This window comes from Helianthus annuus, chromosome 9 (genome assembly GCF_002127325.2).
Source record: "Helianthus annuus cultivar XRQ/B chromosome 9, HanXRQr2.0-SUNRISE, whole genome shotgun sequence".
In the NCBI taxonomy this organism is placed as follows: domain Eukaryota; kingdom Viridiplantae; phylum Streptophyta; class Magnoliopsida; order Asterales; family Asteraceae; genus Helianthus; species Helianthus annuus.
Window position 1 is genome coordinate 101,197,446 of NC_035441.2, and position 10,075 is coordinate 101,207,520.

Below are 10,075 nucleotides of genomic sequence, written 5' to 3' on the forward strand. Positions count from 1 at the left end.
CTTGACTATTGACAATGTGACCGAGGAATTGAACCTCCTCTAGCCAAAACTCACACTTGGAGAACTTGGCATAGAGACGATTCCCTTTGAGTAATTCGAGAACCAAACGTAGATGCTGCGCGTGTTCGGCTTTTGACTTGGAATAGATCAGGATATCATCGATGAACACGATGACAAAGCAGTCGAGAAAGGGTTTACACACGCGATTCATCAGATCCATAAAAACCGCGGGTGCGTTGGTCAAACCAAAAGGTGCAGGATCGTTTGCGTACCCGAACAAGTCGATCAGAAGAGTTTATGCTCAATACGAGAGGCGGAAACAGTCGTATTGAGGTCAATTCAGCAAGAATATCACTTTAAACTGTCGTATGATTGATTTGATAACAAATTACAGCGAGACGACACTTCAGTAGCACTTCGTTCCACAAACCGGAACCGTTACAACTGATTTCATTTGAAGGATATATATAGCCAACTAATTCCGCTTGAAGAGGTTCCAAGCGAAATTAGATTCCAAGCGGAATCTAATTCCGCGCGGAATTACATGTAATCTTTCAAGCAGAATTACATGTAATCTTTCAAGCAGAATTATCTAACACATGATCCACCACTTTCTTCATCAATTGAGATTGTTGATCAGTGTCAGACGATGTAAACATGACATCAATATTTTCTGGCAGATTAACTGAAGATTCCGACTCCCACTGTAAGTTTGTTGCCTTTTTGACTCTTTCTAAATTTGGATTACTCGGAGAATATCCATTTTCAAGCGGGGGTGGACACTTGTTGTAACTGACACCTTGTTTCTTACCAGATGTCTTCACTTTAGTATCCTTCTTCTTAGCAGGAATCTTTTCTTCAGATACTTTCTATTCTTCAGTTACTTCATCACCCTCAAATGCCTTCATGCCTTCAACAGTTGGATAAATCCTATCAATGACATAAGAAGTACATGAGTAGCTTTTTAACAAACGATTTACTCTTTCTGTTTCAATTCTTTGAGTCTCCAGTTTCTATTCTAGAGCAGCACACTTCTCAATGTAATTGTTCACAACTTTTTTCTTTATCATGAAAGCTCCTTGAAGTGTCTTCATTGCTGTTGCGTGTTCTTCGCTCGTATCATTGTACATATTCATGGCTTTGTTCAGCACATTGTAAGATTCTTTCAACCTATTCATGTTGTTAATCAATTCGCTGTTTTTCTTCTTTATTGCTTCACAGTTTTCACAAATCACGGTTCTTTTCCTTGCATCAACTTCATCATCAATTTTGAAAGCCGGAACTTCTTTCACTTTTCTTCTGATCATCGGAACATCTTCATCATCACTGCTAACCGGTGTTTTGACCTTTTTCTTTTTCTTTTTAACCTTTTCATCTTCACTATCACTTTCTGCCATCATTTTCAAGTGCTTAGCCATTCTTTTAGCATAATACTCAGTATCATCATCACTATCTTCTTCAATTCGAGCAACAAAAGCTTTGTGATTTGAAATCTTGTTCGGATCATAATCATCCCAATTGAAATTTGCCCAGCTAAAGCCTTCTGGCAACTTTTCATAATCTTGATTTATCAGGCATGCTTTGTTGTCAGCTGAAATATACTTGTCCCAACTGAAATCTTCTTGATTCACCAAACATTCTCTCTTTGATGATTCTTCAATTACTTTTCTACCATGTGCCACTTGTGGTTCTTGTTGTTGTTGAGCAACTTGATGATAAATGGCCTTCCGATAGTAATCATTGCTGTTGAACGGATTTTGAGCTCCACTTGCTTCGCGATTAGTGCACTCCCTTTTGAAGTGTCCTTTTTCCCTGCAACGAAAACAAATGACTTTAGATTTATCAAAACCCAAATTAGAAACACATGCATCATGGAAGTCATCTCTTCCTGTGATCTGCCTAAATTTCTCGGCTCTCCTCAAAACACTTGCCATACACCACTTTATATCCATTTACTCCATCTCTTCAGCGTCTATTTGATCGTAATCCTCTTTTGTCAGCATTGGATTCCCAATCCGACCTGCAACTAAACTACCATATGATTCCAACACAGTTCCCAACAAAGACATGTGACTCTTAGCAACTTCTTCTGAATAATCCTGATCATTCTCCAGATTCAGTACAATGTTGCATTGTAACATCTTGCCATTCTTTGTTGCTGAAATGTTTGGATCAAATAACGGATATGATGAAAAACTTGTTTGCTACTTGATCCTTTAGAAGAACCTCCCGATGAACACTTTGCATTGAAAGCAGTTTCAACCTTTGGTGACATGTTGATGGCTTAATCATTCAACCCAGCTTTGTAATAAAGCCCAATATCTTGTTCACCATCGAAGTCTTTCATTCTTGAAATCTTTCTCTGTTCTATCTCCTGAGCCTCAATCTTTTCAATGAACTTGCTCAGTGTCAAACTGCTAAACCCTTTCTTGTTCCTTAGCATCATGAGATATGTGCCCCAAGTTTCATGTCGCAATGCATCTGCTAATTTTTCAATCAACTCCTCATTGTCCTTATTGATGCTCACTCTCCTCATGTTTACCAACAAATTGCAATACCTTTCAATTATCTGTTTTGTGCTTTCATTTTTCAATCCACGAAACAGATCAAACTCTTTCTTCAAAAGCGACTTTTTGTTTTTAATCATCTGTTGACTACCAACAAGCTTTGATCTTAAAGCTTTCCAGATCGAATAAGCACTTCCATTATGTTGCAGTAAGACCATGATGTCTTCTTTCACAGCTTGTTGTAGAAGACTTAACATCATTTTTTCATTTTTATATTTCTTTTTATCATCAGCACTCATATCTTTGATAGCAATCTCCTCTTCATCGTCATTCGTCGGTCTAACATATTTCGTCTCAACGCATTCCCAAGCATCTAAATAATTTGCTTGAACCCAGTTTTCAAAACGTCCTTCCCAACCTCTATACTCCGCAATATTCATGAGCTTAGGCGGTTTTTGCATAGTCCCCGTTTCATTTTCCAACATTGTCTGCTGAGTAACAGTAATCAGGGTAGCAAAGGCGTTATAAAATTCCTCTTCCATGTTTCGGTTTTTCAAAAATTTCACTAACTGTTTGTTCAAACGGAATCCCCTTTCAAACGAGATTACACAGTCCAAACGAAATTACCCTTGGAACAAAATTACCCTAATTTCGTTTGAGATTGCACTTTTTCAAACGGAATTCTAATTCCGTGCGAGATTACCAAACGGAATCACCTCTCAGAAACGGAATCAACTAATTTCGAGCGAAATTACCAATAGAAACGGAATTAGCTAATTCCGTGTGAGATTTCAAACGGAATTAACTTTTCAAACGAGTTTATCCTCTAATTTCGTGTGGAATTACGCTGATGTCATCATCTCGAACTGAAAATTGTCAAATTGATCAAGTTTTAAGCCGATTTTTGATCTGAAACTTTCTAGGGTTTGTTAAAACAATATTGCGCACATGACATGTGAAATTCAAGACATTTTTACCATAAAATCAAATTTAATTTGAAAAAGAAGGTGTAGAAATCAGAATTTGCAGCTGAATTAGTATGAACTCTTCCTCCTGAGCTCTGATACCACTTACAGGATCGTTTGCGGACCCGAACGAGTCGATCAGAAGAGTTTATGCTCAATACGAAAGGCGGAAACAGTCGTATTGAGGTCAATTCAGCAAGAATATCACTTTAAACTGTCGTATGATTGATTTGATGACAAATTACAGCGAGACGACACTTCGGTAGCACTTCGTTGCACAAACCGGAACCGTTACAACTGATTTCGTTTGAAGGACATATATAGCCAACTAATTCCGCTTGAAGAGGTTCCAAGCGAAATTAGATTCCAAGCGGAATCTAATTCCACGCGGAATTAGATGTAATCTTTCAAGCGGAATTACCTCCTTTCAAACGAAATTACATATAAATCTCGAACTGCGTGCCCTGATATAACAATCTTAGAACAAGACTCGATACAAGACGAAGTCGACAGACGCATGCACTAACAAAAGGCATAACAACGAATTCATAGTGACCGTATCGAGTTCGGAAAGCGGTTTTAGGTGTGTCCTCCTCTTGAATGCGTAACTGGTGATAGCCTAAGCGTAAATCAATCTTCGAGAAACACGTAGCACCTTGTAACTGATCAAACAAATCATCGATTCGAGGCATGGGATAGCGATTATTGGTAGTCAGCTTATTCAGTTCCCTATAATCGATGCACATCCGGAACGATTCGTCCTTCTTTTTGACGAAAATGATAGGCGCGCCCCAAGGAGAGGTGCTAGGGCGAATAAAGCTTTGTCAAGCAATTCCTGGAATTGACTCGAGAGTTCGCGCATTTCAGACGGAGCGAGTCGATAAAGAGCTTTAGCAACAGGATTTGCTCCAGGAATAAGATCAATACGAAAGTCAATATCACGAGAGGGCGGTAAACCAGGTAAATCGTCAGGAAATACACGAGGAAAACCACGAACCACAGGCACCTTATATATTGCCTTCTTTTTCTTTTCCTTCTCCGCTACTACGATGTTAGCCAAGAAAGCTTTGTATTCCTTGCGGAGATACTTGCTCGCTTGGATACACGACATGAGTTTGAGACCTTTCAAAGGAGTTTCGCCATACACACAAAGTTGATCACCATTAGCGAGAGAGAAATGAATCATCTTAGTGAAGCAAACGACTTCAGCACGATTTTCGCGAAGAAAATCCATGCCTACTATGATGTCAAAACTACCAAGCTACATCGGGATAAGATCGATGGGGAAGACGTGATTGTTGAGCTCAAGAGTACAATCACGTAGAACAGAATTAACAGTGACGGTTCTTCCAGTGGCAACTTCAACGTCGAACGTCGTAGGGAGATGGGCGCGTTTACGCTTTAGGAGCTTCTCGAATTCAAACGATACAAAATAGTTGTATGCTCCAGTATCAAACAAACACGAAGCATATATATCATTCACAAGGAACGTACGATTAACCACATTGTTGTCTGCTTGAGCCTGGTGGGCGTTGATGTTGAAAGCACGTCCGCGGGCTGCTGGCTGCTGCTGAGGCTGCTGCTATTGATGTTGTTGCGGCTGCTGCTGTGGCTCTTGCTTCACCACTCTGTTTTGGCAGACGCTTGCAAAGTGGTTGGAATCAGCACATGCAAAGCAGGCTCTTGCGTGAGCAGCGGGTGCAGGAGCTGCTTGTTGGCCCTGGGGAGCAGGAAGAGGAGCTAGAAGAGCTTGAGGAGCTAGAAGAGCTTGAGGAGCTCGAACTTGAGCTGGAGCTTGGTGGGGACCGGTACGGCAGTTGGCAGTAAAGTGACCGTACTGGTTGCAGTGAACACAAAATCGGTACGCGATCCCAACAGGATGATGGTAGGTACAAGAAGGCCAGAGCGGGTGTGGACCAGTATATGCACGCTTGGCCGGCTGTGCATTGGTCACTGGGGCCACTACTTGGCGGTTCTGGGGTTGCGGTTGAGCGAGGATAGCCTGGAACGGAGCAGCGGTAACATCACAATTCTTGCTACTGTTGTTGTTGTTCTGCTTGCGTTTGCGGCGAGAGGACTTGGAAGCTTGCGGTGCGGCAGTTTCAGCGGTGGGAGCGGCGGTGATGCGGGCCCAAGTGTGGAAGAGCGGGCCATCTTGTATTTGGAGGCCCAGGATCGTGTAACAAAAGGGGCTTCACTAAAATGGCTCTAACTTGGGCTACGGGGGTCCGTTTTGGGCGTGGGACCAGGCGAAATGAACGTAAGAACGAGCTCCATCTTGCTGCAAACGCCTACGGTGGTTTGCGTCATCGTCTGGGATGAAAAAACGCTTATTTCTATTAGTTATTTGCATTTTTATGTTTTTTGGACTATTTTGGGCATTTTGTTTTAGGCCGTGTGTTTGGCCCGTTATCTTTTTCAGGCCCATTTCGAATTTCTGTTCTTATTTATATGTCCCTTTAGTAATTGAAACAATCAGACTTGAATTTTGAGAAAACTGAATTTTCACTTCAAATTTCGTGGCCTTTGGGTTGCAATTTGGGGGTTGGGGAAGAACTACACGGGTATTCTTAGAATCAACGTGTTCGATCTTCATTATCGTACTGCGCACTACATCAGTTGGTATCAGAGCCGAATTCCTGGCTCAAAATGCCTCCGAGGAGAAACAACAACAGGCCTCTCGGTGAAGTGTATGAACGGGAGTTGGAGCAGCGGCTTATGGCAAGGGTGGATCAACGGTTGGATCAAGTGGTCGATTAGTTGACTGACCGGATGTCCGACTTGATCAATCGTAGGAGGCAGAGACCCAATGACGGGTATGGTTCTGAAATTAGTAACCCATTTGGTGATGATTCGACTTCCGAAGACGAACGGGAGGGGCAACAAAGGGGTGAACGTGGAGGGGGTAACAGGCGTTGGGATTCTGGGATAAGAGTTGATATTCCGGAATTTGATGGGTCTAGTTTGAATCCGGAGGGGTTCATCGATTGGTTGGCTACCGTAGAGGAGGTGTTCGAGTACAAGGAGGTGCCTGAAAACAAGCGGGTGGCCTTGATCGCTACCAGGTTACGTGGTAGGGCCTCTGCGTGGTGGCAACAATTGAAGTTAACACGGAATAGACTCGGGAAGTCAAGGATCGTGACGTGGGCCAAGATGAAAAAGTGCTTGCCTTTGAGAAGCAAAACCGTCTGCAGAATAGACTCGGGAAGTCAAAGGTTGATGTACCAGCGTCTGCAGAATTTGAAACAGGGGGCTAAATCGGTTGATGATTATACCACAGAGTTTTACCAGTTGATTGCGAGGAATGATATTCAAGAACCGGAGGAGCAACTTGTTTCTCGGTATATTGGGGGTCTAAGGGTTCAAATCATGGAGTCCGTGAATCTTTTTGATCCGTTAACCATTCCTGAGGCACACCAACGGGCGTTGGCCTTTGAGTAGCAAAACCGTCGGGTGGGCGGTTCATTTACCCCTGCTGGGGGAAACGTTGGGTCAGGCAGTGGGGCACCTCGTGGCGTGTTGATGCATTTATTGTCTATCGCCTTCGTCAATTCAAGTCGTAGTGAAAAGCCGGAAGAAATCAAGCGCATAATGTCATATTTAGTTAGAAATGGCAAGGTGGCAAACTTGTAATTAATGAGAACTTTCATTAAGTTGCCTTGACCATATAAATAGGAGGTTATGTCATGATTTTAGTTAGTTTTTTGGAAGACTTCTCTCACAATTGTGTTGGTGGAGATCCAAGTTTAGAGAGAGAAAGTCTAGAGAGAGAAAGTAGTGGTAATCGTGATTTGTGTACCGGAATTGTCACATCTTTCAATAAATCACGATTAGTAGTACGTTATTGTGTGTTCGGTCACGTTCGTTCACGGATTCCGCACGTGAAACGTTCATTACGCAATCGAACGGTGCCAAAACCGGTCCTACAATTGGTATCAGAGCTAGGAGCTCGATTGCTTGATCAAACACATCGTTCTCGTACAGATTTCAGCGATTTCAGAGGCGATTCAGATCCGATTTCATCTATTTCTTCATCTTCTACCTACTTTTCACGTTTTTCATCGTTTTTCATCAAATTGAACAGGTAAATACGGTCCGTTTCGTCTGATTTGTGGATATGTTGTGCGTATAGACCCGATCTACAACCCTACCAAGTTTCAGCTCGAAACTCCAAGTCGTTTAGGAGTAATCGCGGTTTTTCGGTCCGAATTCGCGTCAAATTTCAGCTCAGGATTGCTTATTTGGTCAGAAGTTTGGATCGCTTATTTGGAATTGATTAGGATCGCTCATTGAGATTAAAAAAAGGGTTCGCTCATTTGATCTTTATTATGGACCGCTCGTAATGAATTGATTAGGATCGCTTATTTGGCACTACTGTGGCTCGCTTTTAAGTCAAATTCAGGACCGCTCATTTGGTAATACAGGTTCACTCAAAATTGATACGTTTGGGTCCGCTCCAAATGATTGTTGGTCAGTTCGCTCATTTGTCACCTTCTTCATGTGACTGTCTGAGCATTACAGGTTGTCGGCCCAATCCCTGATTTACATCATCTCACTATAATTGTTCAGTCAGTTGTGAATTCGCTCTCGTGACAGTACTGATTTCACGTGAAAGTACATGGATTAGTGTGAAACAGTTTACGAGGTTGACAGTTGTTGAGAAAAGGAGATCATGTGATATTGTGTCAGGTTGTATCGATTAAATGAATGTGCTTTATTCGGTTTGAAATGCCAACATAATCGATAAGTCATCAGATTCATTAATTGATATTTCAGAGGGCATGTGATCCTTTATTGTTTGATATTCATGGTCCAACCATAGACTTTGTTCACCGCCTCACTATCAAGTTTTGGCCCAATCCAAGTTCTTTAATCCACCGCCTACTTTAATACATTAACCCAATAGTTGTAGTTGTTGCCGCCCATTTGTTATTGTTGTTTTGGTGTTTTGTGCCGCCCATTAACCTACATCAGCCCAACATCACCGGCCCATATTCACCGCTGAATTGATATTGCTTGAACCGCTCGAACGAACATTGCTTGGACCGCTCTTGTGTACATTTGAATTTCTGGTTAGCTTATTTGGTCCGCTTATTCGTCCAGTCCGCTCATTTAACCCATCCGGTCCGCCTTTGTGTCAAATTGTTGATTGGTCCGCTTTTCCGTCTTCCTTGGTTCGCTTATTTGTCAACAAACACGTGTCGGGTTTTTGCAAAAAATGGCAATGGTGTTTGATGAACAGGAGAACTATTATTTCGAAAGATTTAATGATTGGCATCACGGATTTCTAGATGAGGGTTATAGAAAAGTGAGCAAAGATGGATGGGCAAAAAGGTTTAAATATTTTGTGTGTCTGAAAGACGAAACGTTGGATGATCTTAAAGACCGATATAGTGTTTTACTGAATTATTTGAAAGATCATGAGATATTTCCATCAAATGCTGAGAAATTGGAGAAATTTGCTAATGCATTACCAATTGAATGGGGTGAATGTTTGAAAAATTTAAAGGAGGACTCAAATTTTTCAAAACTACCTCTAAATCAATTTATCAGCAAACTTAAAGCTCATGAACTTGAAACCAGAAAGAAAAAGAAAGAAATGATCAAGGTTTTGGAGAATAATGTGCTAGATCTGGGTTTAGATGTGATTGAGGAGATGCACAAAAGGGTTGCTAAATGTGTCAGGGCAAAATATGGGATGAAATATGATTTCAAACGAGGTTGTTATATTGATAATATCGGAAATCCTCTTGATTTCGTTAAAATGTTCTGTGCAGGTACATTCATAGCAAAGGAAGAAGAAGCTCCAAAAGCTGAAGAATCGGTGAAGAATGAAACAATGTGCTCAAGATGCGATAACGTCAAGACTAATAATGACAAACTTGTGAAAGACATGGCAAGTTTGGCATCTGAAGTCAAAAAGTTGAAAGACGAGAAGCACGCTGCTGAAAACCAGATTCTTTGGTTACATGAAAATTGTGAGAAACTAAAAGCAGAAAATGACAAACTGTTAAATGATTTTAACAGTTTGACTTTGAAAAATCAAGAATTTGCAGGGCAAATGAAAATTCTTGAAGATGGGAGAAATGTGTTCAGTAAAAACAACATTGAAAAACAGAAAATGATAAATTCCCATCTTCAGAAAATTATCGAACTTGAAAAAGAAGGTGAATGTGCTCAAATGAAAATCAAAAAGTTGGAAAAAGAGCTTGAAAGCAAACAGAAATCTTCAGAAGATTTAGATTTCTGGATTAAGCTTGAAAACAAGAATCTGAAAGTGAATGAATCAAAATTTCAGGAACAGATAAAAGTTTTGATGAATGAAAAATCTGTTCTTGAAAATTTGAAGATGGATAATGAAAATTCTATCAAATCTCATCTTGAAAAAATATCTCAGCTTGAGAAAGAAGCTGAGAATTCCAGGATCAAGATTGAAGAACTTGAAAAGAAGTTGATCGGTTTTGTGACTTCATCTGACAAGTTGAATATTCCTTGTCCAAAACCAATCAACTCTATTCCAATAAGTGACAATGTCACAAACTTTGACAAAGTCAAAGTTAAAGATTGTGGTGAAAAATCTGATGATAAAAAGGAAAAGTTTCA